The sequence below is a fragment of the Canis lupus genome, chromosome 18, assembly GCF_011100685.1.
Source record: "Canis lupus familiaris isolate Mischka breed German Shepherd chromosome 18, alternate assembly UU_Cfam_GSD_1.0, whole genome shotgun sequence".
Taxonomy (NCBI): Eukaryota; Metazoa; Chordata; class Mammalia; order Carnivora; family Canidae; genus Canis; species Canis lupus.
Genome location: NC_049239.1, coordinates 17,838,964 through 17,865,607, shown reverse-complemented (window position 1 = coordinate 17,865,607; position 26,644 = coordinate 17,838,964). Strand labels below are relative to the sequence as shown.

Here is a 26,644-nt window from a genome sequence, read left to right as displayed (position 1 = left end):
GGAAAAATGGTACAAAAGTAGAGTTATTCCCATATGTACAATAATAATGGTAATTGCTATTATTATTCATAAACTGTATAAGAAAAATACATTTCTTTACTCTCTGTAATACGTTAAATTCTGTGTGGGCTTCCAATCCCACCAGGTTGATGGAAAACTTAAGAGCAATCCTTTAAGCCTCTCCTCCTCCCCCAGTTATACTAGGTTCTGGTATCTTACACATCGCCAAGTTGTCAGGTATTGGCACCTTGTTGCCACAGAAAGAGTTACCACCCCAGTTGTCCATGTGGTCACCAGCTTCCAATGATTATTACCTCCTGACATCCACCTCCTTGGGTCACCCCCTCCTCCATCATCTGAGAGTTGGTCTGTGTGACAAATAGAATTCAGGGGAAATAGTGGCCTGTGGAGATTTGGAGATTAGGTCAAAAAAGTGAAATTGCCACCTCTGACTTGCTCTCTTGTTCTGGGTGAAGCTAGCCACCATGCCCCAGGAATACCACAGAGTTGGTCTGTGTGACAAATAGAATTCAGGGGAAATAGTAGCCTGTGGAGATTTGGAGATTAGGTCAAAAAAGTGAAATTGCCACCTCTGACTTGCTCTCTTGTTCTGGGTGAAGCTAGCCAGCATGCCCCAGGAATACTCAAGCCCTGTGAGAGGTGCACATGATGACAACCAGGCCACCTGCCAATGGCCAGCACCAACCTGCCAGCCATGTAATGGAGCCATTTTAGAAGTGGATTCTCTAGCCCTAGTCAGGTCTTCAGATGACTGCAGGCATGGCTGATATTTTGACTACAACCTCATGGGGAGATCCTGAGCCAGAAGCACCCAGCTAAACCACTGCTATGTGAGATAACTGTTGTTATTTTAGCCCGCTAAGGTTAGAGAAGTAACTTTCTATACAGCAATACATGCCTAATGCATCATGGTTCATTCAGATATAAACATTGTCTCTTGCTTACACGTTACCCAGGAGCACTGGAATTCTGCTGTTTCATGAGGCACTTTGAGTATGGAAATTTTTGTGGGGTTGTGTATGACCCTGTTGACCCCAACACACCATATAATTATTCTTTCACTGGGATTCTACCTTCCTAGTTTCGTGCTCTGGAAGCAAGTCCCCCCCCAACCCCCATCCTTCATTCATAGCCTAGAGATATTTTGTTTGTCTTGGAGAAATCCTTACCCACCTTTATGGCCATATTTTCTTCTTCAATCTTCCCATCATCTCCAAGACTGTTAGAAATAAGTCAACAAACCTGCTGGCTTATCCGTTTCCTCCCATGTTCTGCTCCCTTCCCTGTGAACATGTAGCAATCTTTTTGAATTTCAGGCGGTGGAAAAGGGAAAAGGAATATGAAGGGCAAAAAATTGTAGGTAAATATCTCAAAATATGTGCTACTACAATTATCAATATGTGTTGAGTGCTTACATGCACCAGACACTACACGGAATGCTTTTAGATATTTTATTTCACTGAATCATTATAGTAAACTATGAAGTAAATACTATTAATCATGCTCATTTTACAAATAGGAATTTTGGGTTCAGAGGTCAGACTTTTGATCATTACTATAAATTTTCTGGTGAGGATGAGAGAGGGTGGATCTAAGGATACTCACCTTTGGCTTTGTTTGCTCACATAAGCATGTATGCCAGCCGTAGCTAATATTTATCTATTCATTAAGACATTCAGACAGGCGGTTCTCTGTGCACTTGAAAATGTTAAAGCTGCAGTTCTAAAATACTAACTCAGACTATTTCATTTAGTTAAGTAGTTATGTAAAATAATTGAAATGCAGGATGGATGTTTGTAGATAAGATAATGAAGAGGTTTGTTATACCACAATAACAAGTTAAAAATATTAAAATGTCACCTCAAAGGTAGACTCTTGTCCAAAGATATGCTTTGTTTGGTGTAGGTTTTTTGGTGGATTTGTCTTTGATTTTTGGTTTTTTGGTTTTTTGTTTGGTGTTGTTTTTAATTTTAGTATCTTTAAGCAGACATACATCCTCCAGTTTCCTGTCTCCTTGGGCCCACCTCTTCATATTATATGTGACCCAACTAATCACATAGTTGGGTTTCCTACCTACCCCTGTAGACATTTGCGTTTATTCCTTTTGCTACAGCAATGAGGAATTACTGGATAATATTTTACAGCAGAGAGAACATGAATGCATTTGCTTTTTTAGAGAAGACCATTTTGGCTTACTGTGGAGGATGAATAGTGGGGCCACATGGGAAGGAGGGATATGCAGATTAAGAGTCTGAAGGAGCCCAGGGAGAGGAAAGAGTTATGATTTTCAGGTTCCCACTGGATGAAGCATGGTTCCTTCTACCCAAAAGGTCATAAAATTCCCTAGGAAGTATTCTAGGGCACTTGCAAAGAGTCCACAAAATGGATATCAGGAATACCTGGATGAGATTTACCAGGAGACTTTTCAGAAGTATCTTAAATGTACCTATAAATATTGTGACGTATTTGTGTCACAAATCAGGATACATGTAGGACATGTTGGAATGTACCAATGGTAATAATGAGATGCACTGTTTATTTTTTTTTAAGATTTTATTTATTTATTCATGAGAGATACACAGAGAGAGGCAGAGACATAGCCAGAGGGAGAAGCAGGCTCCCTGTGGGGAGCCCAATGTAGAACTCGGTCCCAGGACCCCGGGATCATGACCTGAGCCATACGCTCAACCACTGAGCCACCCAGGTTGAGCCACTGATCTCAACCACTTAAACACCCAGACACAATGTTTAAAATGGGAACTGTTCTGAAAAATCTGGTGTATGTGGTCACTAAATATAAGAATTAGTTTATAGTCTCATTTGGGTTTTCTCTAATCAAAGTTCTCTCTAAATAAAAATATTAATTACCATTAGAATGTGCATATCTCAAGTACAGCTGGTCAATCTGCAGCTGTGGTTGTGCCCCCCCACTCCCGCCATTTGTGGTTTCAGTTACCCATGGTAAACTATGGTCCAGAAGCAGATGATCCTACTGTCAGAAGGCCAGTATTACCCTAACACCACATCACGATGCCTATATCATTCACCTCACTTTATCTCATCATCACAAGAAAAAGGGCAAATACAGGACAAGAAGATATTTTGAGAGAGAGAGAGACCTCATTCACATAACTTTTAGTATAGTGCATTGTTATGATTGTCCTATTTTTATTATTATTGCCAGTCTCTTTCTGTACCTAATATACAGATTAAACTTTATCATAGGTAGGTATGTGTAGGAAAAACAACATATATAGGGTTCAGTACTACCCACAGTTTTGGGAATTCATTAGGGGTCTTACACCCTGTGGATAAGGAAGAAATGTATTTCCTTATTTTCATCTCAAATAATAATTTAAATAATAATTTAAAACTCCTTTCTACCATCCTTTTTCCCCAGAGCTCTAAGTGGTTAACCTCATCAGCTGACTTGACTTTCTTTCCTCTCTTTTTCTGTAGCTCACATTCACTGGAGACATTAATGAGAAATATGTCTAAAAGACAGCAGGAGAGACATGGGTAAATCTCCACACTGGTTACTCAGGTACTAAGTAATCTTAAATCCACAAAAGTCTCTTCTATAATCTAAAAATACCTAGCACTTAAAGTACAAGGTATATATAAGAAGGAAAACCACACTGTAGCAATGTCTCCCTTGCATTCTGTACATATTACCATATTATCACTTTATAACTGTTAAACCTCATTTTATGTTAGAAATAATTAAGTTACAAACTTTCTCAAAACTTTAGAAACACCTTTAACCTACCAAAAATACTGACTGAGATACTACACAGACCGTAAGGGTGTATAAAACATGATTTCTTCTAGGAGCTAAATAGTTAATAGAGGAACTAAGAAAAAATAATAACATATATGGTGTCAAATAGTTCTGATAAGTACATACTTTACAAATAGCATGACAAATAGTCCAAATGATAAGGAAGTAATATATTTTTTAATCAAAGGGGCCCAAACAGTATTTGTCAGTAGTGAATACATGCTCATATTCAGGAATGCTTTACTAGTTAGTATGATAATGTGTTCATGATGTTCAAGTAATGACAATGTAAAGTAGTCTCATTTTTTTGAGGAAATCAAATATTCTACTACCAAATTCTAGATCAAAAAATAATCTATCCATGAGAAAGTCAAATATTGCTCACATTAAAGTCTTTTATTGAGACGCCTGGGTGGCTCAGTGGTTAAGCATCTGCCTTTGGCTCAGGGCCTGATCCTGGAGACCTGGGATCAAGTCCCACATCAGGCTCCCTGCATGGAGCCTGCTTCTCCCTCTGCCTGTGTCTCTGCCTCTCTCGCTCTCTTTCTCTGTGCCTCTCATGAATAAATAAATAAAATCTTTTTAAAAAGTCTTTTATTAATTAAGGATAGTAGATTTTAAAGATATCAAACAAATTATTGTTTTAGCATAATAGCTTTTATTGTAACTTGTATTTTTTCTTATTCCAAAAGTAATACATATTCATGCCGAAAATTAAGGTAAAAATGAGCAAAACATCATAATGAGTTTTAATATCATAAAGTAAATATTTTGACTACTAATGGTAAACTGGGTTATTTGGACCAATCTTTCTAATAAAAATTACTAAAAATGCTAGAAAAAGTATAAAAAATAAGTTTTTTTCAAAATATTTTATTTATTCACAAGAGAGGCAGAGACCCAGGCAGAGGGAGAAGAAGTCTCCCCATGGGGACCCCGATGTGGGACTTGATGCCAGAACTCCAGGATCACACCCTCAGCCAAAGGCAGGTGCTCAACCACTGAGCCACCCTGGCGTCCCAAGAAATAGTTTAAAAGCATTGAAAATGTGGGAAACTCAGGTTAGTGAGCACAGAAGCCATTTGCTAAAAATACTTGCTGATCCTTAGCATACTTCACCTTTCATTCTGTTAGCCTTATGAGGCCAAGGGCACAGAAATCAAAGTGCTTGGTCCACATGTCAAGGAGTTAATAGGCAATATGGACTCACACAGTTAGTTGAAGGTCCGAAACAATATACCTTCCTGGTAACGGTAAACTAGAGATAAACCAGTGCCCAGTACACCGGCTTGGGAGACAGAAGTCCTAGTATTTCAGCTTACAACAGTACAGATTTCTAAGGTCACCCATTTGTACAAAGGTTATTAGTTCTGGCGCTTAAATCACGTCTCTGACCTGTCAATTTATACCATATACCTTAAGGAAATGAAAACAGCCTTGAAACAAACAATGAAAAGAGAACTAATCATTAGATCCCTGTATCTGTTGGGAATAACCTCAGATCTAGGTAAAACACCCCAATAACAATAGCTCAAGCAAGATAGCCTTTTGTTTCTTTCTCACATAAAAGTCTGCAGGTCAGGTGGTCCAGTGCTGTGGTAGCTCCATTCCCAAGATCACCTCATGTTCCAGCTACACTGTGCCAGCCATCACAACCACATTCTGGTCTGTCTGGAGGAGGAAAAGAAGAATCAAGGGCCTAGGGTACATGCCAGCTATCCTTTAAAGAAGGTCTCAGTGCCATACTTTGCTTACCTGTGAGAAAGAGAAAAGCATCCCCTGACATTCAAGAGCTGCCCTGGCCCTCGTGGCTGGGCCTTGGTATTCTGTTAAGCACATGCAATTTCAAAGAACATCAACATCAGACAAGGCCATAAAAGCAAGACTACTCCATAATTATGCCTGAACACAGACAAAAATAATGAACGTTGTCCAAACCACAAAGTGACCAGACATCTCCCTATTTTGCCTAATGTGAACGACTGCTGCTTTGTTACCAATTACAGTTTTGGTTGTGTTTCATTCCTCCTGATAATATTTTAAGATACCTAATTATAGAATTGCCCCTGCTTCCTGACAGCACGCGATCCAGAGTAAAGCTCTGCTTCTTCAACCCTTCCTAAAATGGCCTAATACAGGCCAAATTCTATACTAAAGTCCTTCTAACACCCTGCCACTGAGACACCCATGGTTCGCTGTAGTCTTCATTCTCCCTCCTTGCCACAAGCAGTAAGTTCAACTTGTTTAACTACTGGCTTATTCCTATGATCTTTGGATGAAGATCACTGACACCTGTTATTGGAAATAAATTAGTTATCAGACTACATTCAATTGTGGGGTTGCTGAGAAATATAGTCTTGTCCTTGGGCCAGCATGTGCTCAGTGAAAATTGGGGTCTCTGTTGCCATAGGAAAGAGAATAGATACAGGACCAATAGACCATCTTTTCCACAGTCTCTAAACTTAAAAAGCTTAAAGGCGCTTCCGATGTCACTGTCCAAAATAAATGTGTGCTAAGAAGCAAGAAGGTGCCTTCAGAAAACAGGCCGTGTAATTGGCATGAGTCGAGGAAGCCAAGTTGTAGGCTCAGTCTCTTTCAAAAAAGGGAAAGATGTCTCAGGTGAGAAAAGCAGCCTCCACAAAGGAGCCAGCTACAGAATAGAAATCAGTTGGACCAAAACCAAATTCAAAGAGCACACTGCAGAATAAGACATCCTTTGTAAGCTTCATTCTAACAGCAGAAAAACAAAGTCATAAAAAGTTATGATTGTTGATGATAAATGTTGGCTACTGCTAACTCCAAGGTAGTGTGTAAGCAGAAACAGGGATTGGTTCTGTCTGGGAACAGGAGAGATCTCAGTGCCAGCCTCACAGAGGAGCTAATATTTTAGCTGCGCTTTGAAGAACTAGGAGGAGTCTAGTAATAATACAAGTTTTAGGAAAACTATTAAATGAATGGATTTTTCTGCATTGGATGTAATAAAGGTCATTATTTGTGGCAGGGGGTGGGGTTGGGTTGGGAACATGCTGCCAGTGTTCATTCATGATAGACACAGAGGGAGAGACAGAGACACAGGCAGAGGGAGAAGCAGGCTCCTGCGGGGAGGCCTGATGCAGGACTTGATCCCGGGACCCCGGGGATCACTCCCTGAGCCGAAGGCAGATGCTCAAGCACTGAGCCACCAGGCGTCCCACATGCTGCCAGTGTGATGAGGTTTTAAAATTAAAGTGAGGAAGACAGTTGGTATTACTGCTGTCTAGGTTTTCTCATTGAGGGGGTACCTTGCTGGCTCAGCAATAGAGCACATGACTCTTGATCTTAGGGTTGTGAGTTCATGCCCCGCATTGAGGGTAGAGCTCACTTAAAATAAAATTAAAATTAAATAAAAATGAGCAGCTTGAAAAAAAATTCCTACTGAGAAGTTGCTTATGATGTCCTTTGGCCAGCCCTTTGTGTTTCCATATGCTACAGGTAAGTGTATTAGTTTTTTTATTTTTAAGCAGCAAAACAAATAGCCCTGGGTTCATTGCTTAAACAAACAAAAATCGTTGTAATTAAGTTAGCTTCGTAGATGTTTCTTCATAGATGCTTATTAAAGACTCTTCAAAGAAAGGATCCTGGGGCGCCTGTGTGGCTCAGTTGGTTAAGCGTCCCTCTCGGCTCTCGTTTCAGCCCAGGGCATGATCTCAGAGTCCTGGGATCCAGCCCCATGTGGGACTCCCCACCCAGCAGGGAGTCTGCTTCCCCTCTCCGTCTCCCTGTGCCACTCACATACGTACTGTCTTTGTCTCTGTGTTTATCTATCTAAAATAAATAAATAATGGCCTAATGAAGGTATTCCTCACCTTCTAATTTTTTGCAACCAAAGTAGGAGCAATGACAAAATAGGAAGAGAACATTGCCTCTTCCACTGAAGACAATGTTAGATGATTAATTTCTGTAGCTTTATGAATAATAATAGCAGCTGACATATTTTGATCCTTTATAGATTATTGCATTTAAGCCTCCACACAACTCTATGAATTAGTTATCTTTTATTTTAATTTTACAGATGCTCAGAGTTACACAGCATGTAATTGGCAGAGATGACATTTGAACACAGACACTTAAATTTTAGAATCTGAACTCTTAACCACAATGCTCATGCCTCCACTTATATAATAAATAATACACTGGCATATTATTTGAAAGTAAGCAAAAAGTGGAGTAAATACAGTATTGAGGACAATTAAAAGAAAGAAATCAACTGCTTTGAGCAGCTACAATATGCCAGGCATTATACTGTGTGCTCTCATTTAACCTTCACACATCTAGTATGAAATACATAGTATTTTTTATTTATTTATTTATTTATATTTATTTATTTATTTTTTTTACATAGTATTTTTAAATTTTCTGTTTTATAGATCGGGAAACTAAGGTTCAAAGAGCTTAGATAATTTATACAAAGTAACTTCAGGTCTATTTGAAAGCAAAATTCATGCTCTTAATTACCTGAAAGTGTTAGCTACATATTTATGGTGATGTTAAAACACTGGAAGATGTTTTCTGTTTTTGGTAAGAATGTTCATTTTTAGTTGTCTACATTTTTTATTTTATTCAAAACATATTTTCAGTTGCTGATCAGCTTCATTATATTGCCCACAGATGTCACTTAGAGAATGGAAAAGAATTTTAGTATTGGAATAAAATGTAATAAAAATAAGTACCATATTTGCTTTAAAATGATCACATACTATTAGATATTATCAATCGAAATATAAATGACTTTGTAACTATATACTTTTTCGTATGATTCACTATATTTCAGTTAATGAAGTTGTAAAATTCATAGAATTTTATTTTTTTAAAGATTTTATTTATCTATTCATGAGAGACACACAGAGACAGAGAGAGGCAGAGACACAGAGGGAGAAGCAGGCTCCATGCAGGGAGCCTGACATGGGACTTGATCCGGGTCCCCAGGATCACACCGTGGGCTCAAGGCAATGCTAAACCGCTGAGCCACCCAGGCTCCCCACAATTCATAGAATTTTAAAAATTCAGAATTTAGTATCTAAATTGTTTTCACAAGTCCGTTGATAGCCATGACCCACTAATTAGTGTTTTTCTCATCTGAGTTTTGAATGTCACAAAATGTCAAAGGTGCCTGGGTGGCTCATTTGGTTAAGCATCTGACTCTTGATTTCGGCTCAGGTCACGATCTCAGAGTTGTGAGACCAAGCCCCACATCTGGCTCTGCACGGGGCATGGAGCTGCTTAAGATTCTCTCCCTCTTCCTCAGCCTCTCTCCCCTTCCCCCTACAAAAAGAATGTCACAAAATGTCAGAATTATAAAATCTGAAAGTTGGGCCAGACTTTTTAAACTATGTAGTCCAACCTTCTCATTTTCTTGATGAGGACACTAGGGTGTCAAGAGGTTAAAATGGTTTGCCCAATGTGACAAAACAAGTTATGCCAAGGAATAGCTGGAAGCCTTACTACTACTACTACCTGCCCTTCTCCCACCCACCTTAAATAAAGTATCTAAATAGAAATGTGTTTGCTATGTTACAAAACATGAAGACCCCAAAATCTATTGGAATTACCCCAAATCACTTTGAATTTACTTAAAAACTGTGTTTGCTGTGCACTTATGAATCAAATTGCTGCCTTTGTGCCTCTTTTTTCTGTATAAATTCTGGAGTCATCAGTGTGTTAAAGCCACAGTTCCTCTAACTTCAAGTGCAGTTCCTTCCTTCTGGTGTCATTACTGAATTCACTCACAACATACTTAGAGTAATACTTGTGCTTGCTCTGGCCAGCGGCTCTGTTCAGTGCTTTATGTATATTGACTTATTTGATCTTTCCATGGTCCTGTGATAGCCACAGTTTGTAGATGACAGGACAGGCACAGAGAAATAAGGAAATCAGATCCTTTAAGTTTCAAGTGACAAAGCTAGTGATTCTAACGCAGGCAGTCTGCGTCCACTATACAAATACTACAATGACAACAATGTAACATTCATAGGTCTTTCTAGAAAATTTTTAAACATCTATCCTCAGAATTTTTTGCATCCATATATTCCTTTGATTCATAATTAACTTTTTTGTTTTAGGCAAAAGAGTTCTTCTTTTTGGTGCTTTTAACCCCCTTGGATTATGCCAGTCGTTATACATCGTCTACATAAATTTTCAATTAACAAAATAGCTAAAGTAAAATACATTAATTTTAAAATAACCTAAACAACATAAAATACGTAAAGAGTGAAAATCTCTTAGCCTCCTCTCTAGTTCTGTTCTAATCCAATTTTTCCAGATACTTTTCAATCTATTTTCAAAGATACATTTTTAAATGTTACACATAAATGCATTTATGTTATATATACTTGCATATGTATAGAGCTATATGGACACATCTGTGTGAATAAATATATGAAAATCATACAGTTTAAATTTTTCACATGTAGAAATCTACATCTTTTTAAAAGAATTTTAAATTTAATCAGTGAATACCTGGTGCCATTTGAGCTCAAACAGGGAGTTTTTTTTTAAAATAGTTACCTCTAAAACCACTTGACATGCTTTTAATGCTGTTTCTTAATTTATCAGTTTAAGACTTTGTATTACTTATCTATTGCTGTGTGACAAATTACCCAAAAACTTAATGGCTTAAGATAACACTCATTCATTATCTCACAGTGTCTACAGGTTAGTACTTTGAGAGTGGCATAACTGGGTGATTCTGGCTCAAGGTCTTGTGAGGTTGCAGATAAGCTCTCAGTCTGGTTTACAGGGTGGACAGGGGGTGGGGGCCTCAAGATGGCTTGTGGGCGGAGACACTGGTTCCCTCTCCATCTTCTTTAGAGATTTAGAGATTTGTTAAAATGTCTTGCTATTGCTCCTTATTTCCTGCTGTCTTTGTCATTATCGATGTATATGCTGTTTTATTCCTTTGCTGTTATTTAAATGAGATTTAGTGTAATCAGTGCATCATCTTTAACTGGAAGACCACCTCATACCATTTAAAGGCTGCACAGTATTTCACAATAATAGCTGTACAGTAACTTTAAGCATACTTTTATAGAAAGACATTTGGATCATTTATTTTATTTAGATCCTCCTTGCTTATAGATCTCTGAATATTTGTAAAAGTGTTTCTATGGGATTAAATCTCTATAATTTGTTAAGAGATATATATATATATGTGCTACTAAGGGCTGTCTAGCTGGCTTGTGACTCTTGATCTCAGAGTCAAGAGTTTGAGTCCCATATTGGGTATGGAGCCTACTTTAAAAAAAATTTTTTTTTTTAATTAAAAGTACCACAAAATTGCATTTCACAAAGCTGTACCAATTTACTCTGAAATTTAGTTTTGGTCATAGTTGTTCATACATAAACATTCAAACATCCTAGGACTAAGCAAGTATTCCTCTGTGTTATATCCTGTTCATGAAAGAGTGGGAGGAAAGGAATATATAAGGTGTTTCCACAGCATAATGACAATTCCATCTTTAGCCTGTAAACAGGAAGTAGAACCAGGATGAAAATATGACTTCCTCCATTTTCAATGAGAAAAGCATAACAAACACCCTCCGCCTCCAGTATTACCCCCCACAAAGAATTAAGCAGCTAAATAAACATGCCACCACCTATAGATAACCACATTCACAAGCAAAATGAAGGTTGACATTTTAACCAGATGAAAGCCAGCCCCAAACGAAAATGGAATCCCTGTATATAAGGACCTATGCCACCGCGGCCACCTCAACGTATATAATAACTGCCTGAGTAGCTATGTGTAAAATGAGTTTTTTAAGTAGAACAATACATTATATTTACAAAGAGTGTTCAACTCTTAAATGAACTTTATGGCAAATCAGTCTTAATGTATTTTTTAATTCTATAAACATCTGTTTTCTCAGATGAATTTTGAATAGATCCCTTATTTAGAGTAATTGAGGTCTTTATTTTAAAATTAGCCAATTTGATTTAAACCACATTTTAAGAAACTATTGTTTTTCTGTTCTTGCTCCCTGGTGATATTTGTTAGTGATACTTCTCCTGGTCCTTTTAGGAACCCTTTATAGTACCTGGCACAGTGAAGGGCTTCAGAAAAACTCACTTTCTGGCAAAGAAAAGGATTTTTCTCTTAGTTTCTAAAGCACTGTCCTTATCCTCATGGCTGTTAGCTTTGTGTGTTTCTGAGCAGGAATTTTTTTTCTTTCTTTTTTAAAAATCATTTAAATGCAATTTAATGAACATGTAGTGTATCAATAATTTCAGAGGTAGAATTTAGTGATTCATCAGTTACATATAACACCAGTGCTCTTTCCATCATGTGCCCTCCTTAATGCCCATCACCCTGTTACCCAATCCCTTCACCTCCTCCCCTCCAGCAATGCTCAGTTTGCTTCCTAGAATTAAGAGTCTCTCATGGTTTGTTTCCCTCTCTGTTTATGTCTTATTTTTCCCTCCCTTCCCCTATGTTCATCTGTTTTGTTTCTTAAATTTCACATATAATATTTGTCTTTCTCTCACTGACTTATTTCACTTAGCATAATACCCTTCAGTTCCATCCACATTATTGCAAATGGCAAGATTTCATTCTATCTGATGGCTGAGTAGTACTCTATTTTATATATATATAATATATATATATATATTATATATATATCTCGCATCTTCTTTATCCATTCATCTGTTGGTGGACATCTGAGCTCTTTCCATAGTTTGACTATTGTGGACACTGATGAGCAGGAATTTTTCTGTCTCTGATGGTACCAGAACTGGGTTGAGGTGGGCTTCCTGAAGGTAAAATGTCTCCAAATGCCACTGTTCTTATATTACAAAATTGTAAGTTCTTTTTTTTTTTTTTAATTTTTATTTATTTATTTATGATAGTCACACAGAGAGAGAGAGGCAGAGACACAGGCAGAGGGAGAAGCAGGCTCCATGCACCGGGAGCCCGACGTGGGATTCGATCCCGGGTCTCCAGTATCGCACCCTGGGCCAAAGGCAGGCGCCAAACCGCTGTGCCACCCAGGGATCCCAAAATTGTAAGTTCTTAGAAGGTGGAAATCTTCTGCCCTGTTTCCTGATTCTCCACTAGCAGCTCATTTTTTTCTGCAAATGCTCAGAAATATGAATTGAGTAAACAAAACTGGTATTTATTTTGAATTTTCAGGCCACACGAAGATAAATTTGTTTCACAAGGTTATCTCAGTAGCTTACTGATGTTACATGTAGGCTGTAAGTCAGGTGCACCCCTATTAGCCTTCTAGTAGGCTTCACATGCCTCCTTATTAGAGGGACCTAAGCTGAAGAAGCATTCCCTTTGTGAGACATTCCCTTCTCATGGCAGAAAAAAAGATGGCTGGTGGAAACACAATGTCTTTTAAAGCTTCTACTCAGACATTATGTATATCATATCTGCTCACATTCCCTTGGCTAGATCCATCATCTGTGAGTGGGGATACATAATGTTTCAGGAAGCCTATCTATACTTGCAGTCTCTTAGACAAGGTGACTCATATTTTTTATAATATAGATGTGATGAGGAGATGAGAAGAAAGTGCTACATTTGAGATGTTATTCTTCTGATAGGAAAGGAAAAGTGCTTAGAAATAATTAGATCTCTGTGCAGAAGAGTGGAGGGTTTACTGGTTTTGACATTTTGAAAGAAAGAGTCAGATTACAGTGGAGTGAGTCTGCAAACAGATCTCAGGCTGGATTGCTAATGGTATGGAGTTTCTTTTTGGGGTGATAAGAAATTTCTATAATTAGTGGTAATGATTGCACAAATTTGTGAAAATATGAAAAGCCACCGAAAGGTATACTTTAAAAGGGTACATTTTATGGTATGTAAATTATATTTCAATAAAACTGAGATAAAAAAGTACTTGCATGCTGGAACTGTAAAAGGATGTTTTTGATACTTTAAGGAACTTTATATTTTTCTAGGGTAATGTTAAAAAAAAATATATTCAAAGAGGGGCAACTGGGTGGCACAACCAGTTAAACATCTGACTCTTGGTTTCAGCTCAGGTCATGATCTCAGGGTCTTTAAGCTTTTTATTATGGAAAGTTTTAAACATACATAATAATATCACAGTATTATAAAATCTATATACCCATCGCCCAGTTTTAACAATTATCAATTCACCAGTTTTGTTTTCTACTATGCCTCAAATTACTTGAAGTCCTAAGTAAATATTTAGTACACATGTCTAAAAGTAAGGACTCCACCATTTAAACATGATCACAAAATTATTATTACAGATGCAAAAACAATGGTAACTTTTTAGTATCATCAATTTTGTAGTTAGTATGCTTATTTTCCTAATTGTCCTATAAGGACAATTTAATAAATTGTATGAATAATATTTTTGTGAAGTCTCTTTTTTTACCTGAAAGAAAATCTAGTGCTCTAGATTATTATAAAAGAATTACGGGATTCAGAGCAAGAAAGTAAAATTCTTTATAAATATATATATAAACTATTTCCCAGAAAATACTAAGTATCTGAAAGGGAACTTCTTTCTTCAGCCTTAATGACATATTTTTACCCTAACATTTAAATATATGTGTGCCTCTGCAGGTAGTTACCTTTGAGGAAAGGAACTGCAGGTAAGGAGGGGGATTTTTCCTTTTTCTTTTTTTAAAGTAAGCTCCAGGCCCAATGTGGGGCTTTAACTCACAGCCCTGAGATCAGGAGTCCACATGCTCTACCGACTGAGCCAGCCAGGCACCCCAGGAGATTTTTAACTTATTCTCTATACTATTTGGATTTCCTAACTTTGGCAGCATATTTTCTTTAAAAATTAATATCAAGAGGAGTTCTCCAGATATTCTACTTTTGCTATCCCCTTTTTATTTTCCTCTATTAATATATAATAAACGTTACTTTTTATGTAAGGCGACAATGAAGGCTGAGACAAAAGACAACTGTCAGATGCAGCCAAGGGTGCACATACACCATTGAACTCTATATAATTGCTAGGAATGGGTTGCAGATTTGTGTTTAGTCTTTATAGTGACCAATAAAAGGATAAGCTGATGAGATACACAAGATATTACATAAGAAGAAAGTGAACCAATTGCTTAGGGAAAGCACACGTAGGCCTCTTAACAGAGGCAGAAGAAAATCTCCTAAGGGTCCTCATAGAAGATTCCACTTTGTAAAGAACATGCAATCCACACCCTTGACTATAGCTGAATGCAGAGTTTCTCGGGCTGTTTTATAGCTTCCCTAAATGTAGGCTGATGCCAGCCACCAAAATTAAAATCAGCAAAAGCAATGCTGAGAGTAAAATGGCAATGCCTGATACAGTCCTAGCCTCCAGACCTCTGCTGGTCCTCATTGATTGTAGAGTATTCGTAGACGTTGCAAAGGCAGACGTGTGTGGAGGGTGACCACCTGGAGATCCCCTGCCCTAATTAAATGGCACAGCTGCCATTTTCTCAGTTCTAGCAGATGTTGCCATGTGGGGACACCCATACAGTGTTTCAGTCCTTCTATATTTGAAATCTCATAATTTTTCAATGTCAGCTCAAATTTTTAAAGATACTGTGTGGGCCAAATAAAGTATGTCTGTGTGCTAGATTGATCTTATTTTGTGACATTATCTAGAGGAATGAATTGATTTCATATCCTTCAGATAATCTCCACGATCATGCTTCTTTCAGCACATCTACTTGTTCTAGTTTTTTTCTGGACTGGAGTAACGATCAACTTCCTCTTGCAAGAATAAGAGTTGCTTCAAGGCATGCGTTCCTGAATAGAAGGCCAAAAAGGAAGAGAAGGTAATACATTCCTTCTCAGTTTTCATGAAATGATCAGCAGAATATTAATTTTAGAGCTAGCCTTCTTCCACACTACACTTGGAACTAACCCAAAAGAGGCCTTACTTATCACACAGTGGCCAAAAATGACCTGGGGGCAGCAACCAGAAGGCATTTCCTCCTCGATTAGGTTCTTCTATTTGTACTTCCCACCACTGACATTAGGGCTTGTTGTTCTCTTACTCGTAGGTCACCAATTCGGAGTTCACAGATAATGGTGACTGGAAGAAGGTTTGACCTGTAATTTTATTAGAAACAGAGTACTATTGAGACGTCAGCATGATTCGTGGGTGTCCCAGTTCTTACATTGTGGTTTTAGCAGGTCAGCCCTTCTGATGCATGCATACCACTAAGGCTAAGTCAAGGAGAATGCTTCTCATTAGCATCTCCTCTAGGACAAGTATAAAATGTACATAACTCCCAGACTGGCAAGTTTCACATTTGAGAATGACCTCAAATACTCAGCTAATCAAAGTCAAAGGAAATAAAAATTTTAGAGACCACAACTGGAAATATGTCAGATTTGTTTCTTTTTGATTATAAATCCAGGGAATGATTGAGATTTTTTAAATTCATATGTGGAGTTCTATGATTTCTACTATTAATTAAAGGAAGTTTTTAGAATAGTTGGAGTACATGGCATTACATTAATGATGTAATATATCTATTCGGAGCTGTTTAACATGTTTGGAGGCAACCATATCTACTGCTGCTACAGGGTGTCAGTAGATTACATTTAAATAAACACACATTCCTAGTGTTTGGCTCTTGTGGTAGATATCACTTATCAGGAGTCAGATTTAACCTTTAATCAAAATAATTGTTAAAATTAAGGGGAAAATGTATTTAGTTTTGGCAGGATATAATTATTTATCTGTATTCTTTCTAAAAAAGATTTGAAGCATTGAGACATTTTTTAAAAAAGAAAACAACAGAATAAACAAGTCAGTGTTCAAACAGGTTATTGGGAATGAGAGGTTTAGGGATGATGAATAATTAATCTGAAAAGAACAAGTAGATGTTAAAATTGACTAGAAAACTTAACTCTGAACTCCTGGTAAAAAGAGAAATATAAGGCACCCCTAGGTGGCTCAGACAGTTAAGCCTCTGCTTCCAGCTTGGATCATGATCCCAGGGTTCAGGGATCAAGTGCCATGTGGGGCTGGCTGCCTGTTCAGCAGGGAGTCTGCTTCTCCCTCTCCCTCTGCCCCTACTCCCACTCGTTCTCAATAAATAAATAAATACACAAACAAATAAATAAATAAATCATTTTTTAAAAAGGGGAATATAAGTCACATAGTTCTTAACAACAACTAAAATGAAACATACTAGTTGATGAAAAGAAACAAGTATTGCCAAGCATTAAACTCAAAGACAAGTTTACCACATAGATCTTATGGAGGACAAACAAAAATGTCATCAAATTAAAATCTTTTGAAAGATGACAAAATAATCCCTACTTGGTTGTTTCAGCATAGGTTTTTGGCAGAAGTCCAAGAACAGAATGTTAAATAGATTTCTATGAAAGCTGAAGAAATATAAATTTATTTTGTAACTTTGGGGGTGATTGTAGAATGAACAAGTATAGACTCGATAATTGCTATGCTTCTTAGAATGTCCACTTAGTGTACAATGAAAGAAATATTGAAGACAACGCGTTTCAAGACTCACAACCCTTTTGAGATCTTTCATTTTCATTAATTCATCAGGTATTTACTGATGTCACTACATATATGTTTATTTTATATGTGTCCTAGAATGTTCATGATTATCTTATCATTAGATGGCCCTAAGTATTTATTTATTTATTTATTTATTTATTTTAGATTTTTATTTATTCATGAGAGACACAGGCAGAGGGAGAAGCAGGCTCCATGCAGGGAGCCCGACGCAGGACTTGATCCCGGGTCTCCAGGATCATGCCCTGGATTGAAGGCGGCGCTAAACCACTGACCCACCCGGGCTGCCCGGCCCTAAGTATTTATAAGTATTTATATATGATGTGTACATCCACTTGGTTCTAAAGAAAATTGTACTTACTATCAGCTCTACTCTCTGAGATATATACATATTAAATTCTATATTCAACTACTGTTTTCATGAGATCTATAGATAATTAATTTTCACCTCTTGTAAAAGTGAGGGCATGCACTTAAATGGGAAAAAAAGTCAAAGAAAAACATTCCATGGATCTAGTTTGGACAGAACATTTTAAATTATTAATATAAACAATTTAAATAATAAGAGGCAAGGAATTAAAAATAACCAGAAAAAATTCCAGACCCTCCAACTTTTATCTGGCCATTTGATCTAGCCATTTGTATTTCGGATAAAGTCAAATATTTTTGGTCAAGTTCTCATATATGCATTTATTTTGAGCCTTGGCTTTGGGAACACAGCTAATATATGTGCCAGATGATTTTGATCATAATGGGTGATAAAAGATGAAACATCAAATATTGTAATATGAGGCCTATGTCAAACTCCGAAGAATAAACCTAACAATTCTCTCTACTTCTGTCCTCTGGGAAATTATGTGTAACATTAGTTTGAAATGCGTGAAGAGCCTCTCCCAACATAGCAAAAAAGATGGAAATAACTTCACTCAGGCTCTAACAGGAGAGACAGTATAAGGCATCATGCTAGGCATTTTTACAGGTATTATACATTCTCATATCCTGTCCATGGCATCTCGTACATGAGGGAACAGATTTGGGGTAAGTAACTTGACCAAAAAAAGTGTACCAAGTGAGGATGGTAATGATGGCAATAACGTGAGGAGGCTTCCTCCAAAGGTGGTAAGGTAACCTGCCCCAAACCCCACACTAAGTGTTGGACCAGTTTAGTTCTTTGCCCAATACTTTATAGGCACATTTAAAAAATATATTTATTTATTTGTTTGTTTATTTGTTTGTTTGTTTGTTTATGTTAGAGAGAGTACACAACAGAGCTGGGGGAGGAGCAGAGGAGGGAATCTCCAGCAGACTCCCCCTGAGCGCAGAGCCAACACAGGGCTGGATCTCACCACCCCGAGATCATGACCTGAGCTGAAATCAAGAGTCAGACGGCTCAACCAACTGACCCACCCAGGCACCCTGGCACTCACATTTTAATAAGTAAACAAAAGGACACTGTGATAATTGTTAACTTTTTGTGGAGAGAAGGGTGTTGCTGGCAGTGGAACAACATCAGTGAACCAAGTGAACAAAATCCAGTGCTTGAACTTTCTGTGCTCCTTATCCATACCTTGCCTTTCTCAATCCCTGTTTTCCTGTCATATGCTTATAAATTTGAGGGAATGTGAGAGTTTAGAGAAACCATAAGAACATATTTTAGGTGTATGAAGTTCCCCCAAATTAGCTTACGCTTTACCAATTTCTAGGAGGCTCTTCTGTTATCTAAAAAAAATTAGGAGGGGTGTTTTATTAAATTAAATCAGTTCTGAAAATCTGAACTGTAATTTCTCCAGATGGTCTATTTACTAGATTTTTTGCAGAATAAAAATTTTTGTAACGTGGTATCTATTTTTGCTTTGGACAGAAATGAATACTCGTGGCATTTAACTTCTAAAAACACAACAACTCCTTTGCCTCTCATTGATAGCAAAGCTTTGTCTTCCCTCAATATCACCAGTCATGTCTAGTTGGGTTTGTGTGTTCCAGAGAGCTTCTTTCCATTAGGGAACTTTCTCCTGTGATATATCTACTTCTTTTGGGGTGGAGATTCCACAAACTCTCCCTCTGGGTAGCTGATTCCAGTGCTTACTCATCCCTGTAATCAGGAAGTTCATCTTTGCATCTACCATATATGATTCCCCCTGCATCTCACCAAGCTCTGCCTGCTGTGCCAGTGGGAGCAAGTTGGCAGACATGTGCTCACTGGGGAGCCTTCCCAAACTCTTAAGCAGAGAATGCACGAGGGAGTGGTTGTTGGCCAGTGAGGTGTAGAACAAATTACACAGTGCCCACCATGGCCTGTAAGTGACAATAATCCTACTCTGATCCCAGCCCAAACTGGCTGCTCCATTAATCTCAGTACCCCCCAAATTATTCTATTCCTCTCCCTTCCCCCTTCAAAACAGCTGCTTAACCAGGGATTGAATGGAGCAAACTGATGAAATATGTTTCATTTAAATATGTTTCATTTAGATCTGAGTGATTGAGAAGGCTTTTTTTCTCCAGCAGGTATTTATTTTTTAAAGCAAACCCCTCTTTCTTATTTTTTTTAAGATTTTATTTATTCATGAGAAGCAGAGAGAGGGAGGCAGAGAAAGAGGGAGAAGCAGTTTCCTCCTGGAGCAGGGAGCCCAATGCGGGGCTCCATCCCAGGACCCTGGGATCTTGACCTGAGCCGAAGGCAGACACTTAATTGACTCAGCCACCCAGGTGCCCCAAGCACCTCTTGATTAATAAGGAATAAAATGCTTATCAGTGAAAGAAATTAGAAGCTGGAGCTCATATTACTTCCTTTCAGGCCTGTGTAAAGTTTAGAAATAATACAGTAATAAACTGCTTAACAGATTATACCCATAAAGCAAATAGTATCTACTATTATTAGATCTATAATCCAAATAGTCTTTGATCCTGTAAATAATATTTCTATGTCCTTATCTGGAGAGTTTGGTGCTTTAATACAGTCCATATTAATAGTTTTGAAATGGAGACTCAACTAATAAGCTCAGTTTCTTTTTTTTTTTTATAAGCTCAGTTTCTTAAACTTGTCCTTATAGGTCTGATTGTATATTTTTTAAAGCTTTTGGTTATTTTTCCTTGGAATCTTTAATTAATTTGTAATATATCTATAACATTTATTTTTCTAATATTTCTATAAGATGCATACATTTTAAAATGTGAACAGCCAAGGGTCACCTGTGTAGCACAGTCAGTTAAGCATCTGATTGGTGATTTTGGCTTGGGTCGTGATCTCATGGATCCTGAGATTGAGACCCACCTCAGGCTCCATGCTCAGTGGGAAATCTGCTTGAAATTCTCTCCCTTTGCCCCTCCCTGACTTTCTCTAGAATAAATAAATCTCTTTTTTAAAAAAAGATTTTATTTTTAGGTAATCTCTACAAATTAACGTGGGGCTCAAACTCACAACCCCAAGACCAAGAGTGACTGAGCCAGCCAGGCACCCCTATTTTTCTTTCCTAAAGTAATGTGCTACTGGTGTCCTGCAAACCATCTTCTGGTCTTACCCATCTGTTTTCTTGTATTGTTAGAAATTTTAGTTTTAATTCAGTTTTCCTAGTTCATGGCCACTCCAGCCACTTTGAAGTTACTCTTAATTATCATTATTCAAATTATAATGGAACTGCAAAATGGCATAGGGTTCAGGACTGATCTGTAAAACACTCTGCAGTGCCCAAGTCCTAATTGGCTGTGGTATATTGGAAAGAAGGGGATGTTGAAAAGGTGGAGAAATATTTGGAAAGGAAGGAGGCCAGAATGAGAGAGAGAGACCTAGAGATCCAAATAGAAAGATATAGATGAGTAATGAGGTTAAATGGAAATATGGGGCTAAATAGGAAAAAGGAAAAAAGTATGCAACAGAGAGACATAATAAAGTTCAATAAGTGAGTAAGTAAGCAAAAGTTTAATGTATACACCAAGTCTTATTTAAAGCTGGCACACCAGCTGTCCATTATTTCCAGTGACTATTTGAAAATACAGTCTTAAGATAATTTTTTAAATTAACCATTACCATTTAAAAAAATTCTCTCCAAAAGATAATCTTTTTATATGGAGAAAAATTAATAACAGTTATCTTTGATTTGGGCTAACATACAGAAACAGATTTTTTTTTTCATTTAAAAGAATTGCAGTATGGTATCTTAGAATAAACAGGGGTTTAAGATCTAGGTAGATTTGAATTTCAAGTCTTTTCTTCTTGCTACTTGTTAATCTCAAAAGAATCACTAAATTCTCTGGCCTTTTTTCCTCCTTTACAAAATAGAGCTGTAATTAAAGACTTTCAGGCCTGTCATAAAGCTTAGAAATCATGTACATAAAATGTTTTGCAGAGAGTATGCATAAAATAAGTCAAAGGTATTTTTATCAGATCATGCAGTCCCAATTAGTCATTGATATAAGTAATATTTCTTGCCTTGATCCCTGACATTTCATTTAATAGGACCACCTGTATCTTTTCTTATTTTGTGTGCTTGGTATTTTGACATTAAATAGGAAATTTTAACATTCAGAAAATAATCTACACAAAATAACTCTAAAATGTCATCTAATTATTTCTTTACTGCAACCAGTAATTTATCTTGTCTTGCTAATGGGTACTACCTTAACCAAGTGACCAAGTTACATCACTAATGAGCAAAACTCTCTCTGTATGCCCCCTGAAGTAATGCGCTAAAGAAAACACAACATCACTCATTAAACATTCTTGCCAAAAATACATGTTTTGATCTACTAATGAGGCAACCTCAAAGTAATCTAAATTGGAGAATATTCCGTAAAAACAAATTCTAAAAAAGTCACTGTCATGAAAGACAGAAGAAGGCTGGAAAACATGCCAGATTAAAGGAGCTTTAAAAATGTCCTCTAAGGGACACCTGGGTGGCTCAGTGATGGAGTGTCTGCCTTTGGCTCAGGGCATGTCCCTGCAAGGAGCCTGCTTCTCCCTCTGCCTGTGTATCTACCTCTCTCTGTGTGTGTCTCATGAATAAATAAATAAAAATCTTAAAAACAAAACAAAACAAAACAAAAAGAATGTCAGCTAAATGCAATAAGTGGTCCTGGATTAGATCTTGGATTAGGGGGAAATTTGCCAGAAAGATCAATACTGGGAAATTGGTGAAATTTGAATAAGAGAATATATTAAATAATAACATATATTGTATTAAAGTTTGAATTTCTGGTTATGTAAAAGAATATCTATAAATATAAATACATAGATAGCACACACAGATAGATAGGCAGAGAGAGAGACAAAGGAAACTCTAAAGCAAATGTGACAAACTTAAAAATTGGTGAATCTAGGTGAGGAATATCCAGGAATTCTGTGTCCTACTCTTGCAATTCTTTTGTAAGTTTGAAATTATTTAAAAATAAAAAGTTCAAGGTGAATTTATCTTGTTTTATAGAAAGCAGCTGATTTGTTGATGCAACTAGAACTCAGTTAGAAAAGGTTTCTCGTCCTAGCCTTTAGCAACCTGTTAAAATTTATTTACCATATTGATTCCTTATTTTCGTGAACATACTTACAAGAAGTAATGAGGGTGATGAATTCTCTGCCGTCCTTTTAATATGTGGTTCCTCCAGGCAAGCAGAATATCATGGCTAGCTCTGTGTGTAAAAGTTTGCATTATTAATAGGAACTGAATTGATGATTAACTAGAAAGCAGCAGTTACAATTAATAGTTTTAAACTTCCATATAGAAGTTGTACCCGACAAATAAAAATTAAATCTTCTTTAGGAAAGATCGATCTCAATTTAGCCCATTGATCTTCAGAGAAAACTGTTAATATATACATTTTGAAAAGTCATTTTAAATATTTTAGATTTGTTTTCTCTGAGAATTTAAGAAAGTATCACTCATATAACTTCCCCTGAAGTCTGGAAACAAGATTAAATCTTACCTTTTGGTATTAAGAGGATAAAAGGGGGGGTCTCAAACATTTCACTTTTCCCCCAGAATATGAAATTCCTTATGAGGTAGCCATCAAAATATGCTGTTTCAACAGCATAAAAATGATACTGTTATTTGGATTTGGTTCACATCTGTATTTTCAATTTTGTGTGCATGCATTCATTTTAGACTAATTTTGGGTTCCATTTCTATTTTTAAAAATAAATAAATTTTCTTTATAAAACTGGCAAAAAAAAAAGCAAGTGCTCCTTTATTTAATATATTCTCCAGTTGGGAATGGTCACAGAATCCTAGAGGCCATGTGTCATGAAGTCAGTGAAATCACTCCTTTGTTGTGGAGCTGAAGTGCTTTCGTGAGTCCCTGTGGTTTGACCGGATTTCCGGGTTGAGTTAGAACAACCTTTGCTATCATGGGATGCCTTGCCCTGGTTGTGCAATGTAGCCATTAAAACCAAGCAAACCTGTTCAACTACTTTAATTCTGTTTCTTCTATATCCAAATCAGGTTATGCCCATGCAAACATGGTTCAATAGAATATTTACCACCTGACAAGAAGGATTGCAAAAATTTCTGTGGACTTATTGAATTAAAAAAAAACTGGTTTGAAAATATGCTATGAGTCCACTGGGGCTTGAAAGACACTCGGAAAAACAGGCTTTATTGTCTGAGTAAAATTCAGGTTCAGCCAAGAATAGGTGACATCAGATGCAATTGTTCCTGACAGGTGGCTCTCCCTTTCTTCTCTCTACCCACCTGGGCTACCCACAAACTCCTTTATTTCTCATCCTGGAACTATAGCACAGGTGTGGTAGGTGTGGCACTGCCACTGGTATAGCACTGGAAGAGATGCTCCTGCTTCCACCCAGGCCCGGGACCAGGTCATTGGTGTAGGCATGGATCCTTTGTTCTAGTTTTGGGGCAGAATGGGGGACAGAACGTGAGAGGAGTATATGAATCATCCTCACAAGAGAACGTATAAAGTCCTAGTTTCAGTGATTCCAGATTTCTTTAGTTTTTACATGATGACCTTAAAAGTCCATCATCTATTTCCTGTGAAGTAGATGATTTTTTTTTTAAAAAATTTTATTTATTTATGATAGTCACAGAGAGAGAGAGAGAGAGAGAGAGAGAGAGGCAGAGACATAGGCAGAGGGAGAAGCAGGCTCCATGCACCGGGAGCCCGACGTGGGATTCGATCCCGGGTCTCCAGGATCGCGCCCTGGGCCAAAGGCAGGTGCTAAACCGCTGCGCCACCCAGGGATCCCTGATGATTTTTTTTTTTTAAGATTTTATTTGTTTATTCATGAGAGACACACAGAGAGAGGCAGAGACATAGGGAGAAGGAGAAGCAGGCTCCCTGCAGGGACTCGATCCGGGTCGAGAACCCGGAGATCACACACTGAGCTGAAGGCAGACACTCAACTGCTGAGCCACCCAGGCGTCCCAGAGGATTCATTTTTTATGCTTTTTGTTCTGCTTTTGAAATTTATTTTGAGAAAAATGTGAATCAACTAAGTTTGAACTCAATTTTAACTGATATTAATTTGCTAACTCAAGTATTAATCCCTCAAAAAGAAAAGAAACCACTTGTGATCCCCAAAAATGGATTTGGAAATATTATTTTTAAAAAGAGGCAAAGAAATGGCTTAAATTTCCCTGGGCAGTTCTGTGTTGTAACTTTCCATTGCCAACATCTGAAACTTCCAGGGTTTCTGTTACAAAAACTGCTCTTGCATAAGGTTTTTCTTCTTTGTTTTATTTTATAATATTTTGCGCCCCCAATACTTTGCTGCATTAATAGGACATTTTGGGGTCTAAACCATGAAAAGATACACAGATTATTAATTGTGTCTGTGTACTAAACAAGTAATTGCTGAGGGCCTACTATGTGCCAGCCGCTGTTTGTGTGCCCAAGGTACAATAATGTTGCTCGCAGTCTAATTGGAGAAATATCTATGTATCTGAATAATTATGAAGTGGTCAAGGAGATGGTAAAAGAGATACTTACAAAGCACAACCAGGACCAGGCAATGGAACAATGAATTGTGCAAGAGGGAGGCAAGAAATGTGGTAATATTTGATCAAGGTCTTAAAGGATGACTAGAGATTCACTCAGTGGGTTCACCCGGTGGGAGTAGGCATTCCAATCACAGGGAACATTGTTTGTAAAAGCAGGGAGGCCTGAAATGCAAGATAAATCCCGAAAGTGGCCTGGAATTACTGGAATTTAGGGTACAAAGATTAAGCATAACTTCCTTTCACCAGTTGGCTGGCTCTCAGCTGCCTCTCACATTCTCTCTAGCTTCATGCCTGCTTCAGCCCCTAATACAACAGAGCTCTTTTTCTCACCCAGCATCTCTGGCCATTGAGTAGATAATTTCTGGGCTAGTTTATGAGCGTCAGACTCCTTTCATGAAAGGGACACACCTAGTGCCTCTCTGTGTGTATTACTCTCTTTAACAAAACCAATCTTGCCTAGTCTGATTACTCCTCCTGTTTATTGGGGTTTATTCCCAAAGACTTTTGACTGCTTTCAAGTCAAGTCTACCCTTAAAGAGTAAAGATTTGTCATCATTTGGGATAATTAAGGAATATGTTGCACATTCTGAAAATAATCTTGAGAAGTATTCCAAAAATGTTTTGAGAAGAGTTGGCATCACTTTACAGCCTTTTAAGGTGATTCTCTGAGAAAACTCCTTTGGATATGCAAATTGTAGTGTATTTTAAAATAGTCACATATTGTTCATTTTAAGGTGTGAAAATGATATTGTGGTTATATCTTTTAAAAAATTGTTTTTTAGAGACACATACTGAAATAATAAAGTGAAATGGTGTGAGATGTGCTTTAAAATAATCCAGGGGTGGGAAGAGGAGGCAGTGTCAGGAGTACAGATGAATTAGTGGATAGCTATTGGGGTTAATCGTACTTGGTCCTGCACGTGGTTTTTTTTTTTTTTTTTTTTTTGCCATGTTCCAAACTTTCAATGTCAGAAAGTTTTTTTTAAAAAGTCACATTAGGTCAGGACGCCTGGGTGGCTCAGCGGTTAAGCGGCTGCCTTTGGCCCAGGAAGTGATCCTGGAGTCCCAGGACCGAGTCCCACCTTGGGCTCCCTGCATGGAGCCTGCTTCTCCTCCCTCTGCCTGTGTCTCTGCCTCTCTCAGAGAATAAATAAGTAAAATCTTAAAAAAAAAAAAAAAAAAAGTCACATTAGGGGCACCTGGGTGGCTCAGTGGTTGAGCGTCTGCTTTTGGCTCAAGTCATTGATCCTGGGGTCTGTCCTGGGATCAAGTCCCACATTGGGCTCCTCACAGGGAGCCTGCTTGTGTCTCTGCCTCTCTCTCTGTGTCTCTCATGAATAAATAAATACAATTTTTAATAAAAAAGAAAAAGTCACATTATAGTCACCCTTCTTGTA

The 26,644-nt window shown here is 37.6% G+C and overlaps 1 long non-coding RNA gene across 1 annotated transcript; it reads right to left on the bottom strand.

The window, feature by feature from the left end:
- Nucleotides 1–13,172: 13,172 nt before the first annotated feature.
- LOC119864103 lies at nucleotides 13,173–23,568 on the bottom strand. Its single transcript, XR_005372918.1, has 3 exons — nucleotides 23,218–23,568; nucleotides 22,843–22,923; nucleotides 13,173–15,863 (listed from the first exon to the last, which is right to left on the bottom strand). It is a non-coding gene; the product is annotated as an uncharacterized LOC119864103 (long non-coding RNA).
- Nucleotides 23,569–26,644: the final 3,076 nt, after the last annotated feature.